This window comes from Octodon degus, unplaced genomic scaffold (assembly GCF_000260255.1).
Source record: "Octodon degus isolate 3935 unplaced genomic scaffold, OctDeg1.0 scaffold00191, whole genome shotgun sequence".
Lineage (NCBI taxonomy): Eukaryota > Metazoa > Chordata > Mammalia > Rodentia > Octodontidae > Octodon > Octodon degus.
The window spans coordinates 3,313,339-3,314,918 of record NW_004524767.1 but is presented as its reverse complement, the minus strand read 5'-3'; the positions used below and the strand labels follow the sequence as shown (position 1 = coordinate 3,314,918).

Here is a 1,580-nt window from a genome sequence, read left to right as displayed (position 1 = left end):
TCCTGCCTTCTTTGGGCTTTGGGTTTGACTCACTCTTCTTTTTTAGGAGCTTGAGATGCAGCAGAAGATCCTTTATTTGGGCTTGTTCTGTTTTCCTAATGTGCAGTCTTACTGCCATAAATTTTACTTTTAAGACAGCTTTCATGCCAGTGAGATGGCTCAGTGGACTATGTGCCTACTTTGGCAAATGCAGGGATGAGGGTTCAATCCCCCATCTCACACACTGCACTGGCCGCACTCCTGAAGCGCTGAGCCTGTGCCTGAGTCTGGGTATGGTGGTGCATGCCTGTAATCCCCACACTGGGGAGGCTGAAAACAGGAGGCTCACTATGAGTCTTATCTGCATAGTGAGACCTTGTAAAAGCAAAACAAAACAAAAAGCTTTCATTGCATACCACAGATTTTGGTAGGTTGTATCTACATTTTCATTTGAACATAACTTTTTTTTTTTTTTTTTGCTTAAAAAAAAATCTGGTTTTATTACTCCCAGCAGAAGGGGCTACATGGGGCGGTGGTGGGCTCGGCTCAGGGCCTGTGTGGGCCGGAAGGAAGTGATATCTGAGTATCTGGCAGGGGAAGGTGTAAGGCCAGGCCCAGGGACCTTCAGACACGCTTCTGGGCTGACAGGAAGGAGGAATGACACGCTACGGCTAAGACGCCAGTAAGGTTAAGAAATTCTTGGAAATCTAGCTGCCCATCACTGTTGAGGTCCAGCTTCTTCATCATGCGGTCAAGTACACCAGGGTCCTTCTGGTTCTTTGTGAAAGCACCCAGTTCTTTATTCATGAACCTCAAGAACTCTGTCTTGGAGAGTGTGACGCTGTTTCTATCCTTTCCAGCATACTTCTGGAAAACAGCAATCAGGGACTCGATGCACCGCTCAGTCTCTGTAGGGCTGGACATTTTTGTTGCTGGATCGGAGCGGAGCAGAGCGGAGTGGAGCAGAGCGGTTGGGGTGCCGAGGCCGTTCCGAGCTGATTCCGCTGGGAGCCTTGAACATAACTTTTTTTAAAAAAATTCTTCCTTAATTTTATCTGTGACCCATTGTTGTTTAGAAGGTTATTATTGAATTTCCATGTTTTCATTGTGTTTATGTAGTTTCTTTGGTGAATAATTTCCAGTTTTATTGCACTGTGATCAGATAGCATGCATGGGATAATTTCAATTCCTTTTCATTTACTTAAGAGTGTTCTATGTGCTAGCATGTGGTCTATTTTGGTGAATGTCATGTGTGCAGCTGAAAAGACTATGTATTCTGTTGTTTCTAGGTGAAACACTCTGTAAAGGTCTACCAAGTCAATTTCATCAATTTTGTCACAAGTTGGGTTTAGTTCTGTTATTTCTTTGCTAATGTTCTGCTTAGTTGATCAATCTCAGAAATTCTGCACTGTTGGTGAGAGTGCGGACTGGTACAACCACTATGGAAATCAGTGTGGAAATTCCTTAAAAAGCTATTTCTCTCTTGTGTACTTTTAAAAAAAAACTGAAAACCTCATGCCATAGCAATATATGTGAACCCAGATTTATAGCAGTGCAATTTGTCATAGCTAAATCCTGGAAACAACCCAGAAGCTCATCAA

The 1,580-nt window shown here is 43.2% G+C and overlaps 1 pseudogene; it reads right to left on the bottom strand.

Moving 5' to 3' along the window:
- Positions 1-454: 454 nt before the first annotated feature.
- Positions 455-985, bottom strand: LOC101578736 (annotated as a pseudogene).
- Between the last annotated feature and the right edge of the window lie 595 nt (positions 986-1,580).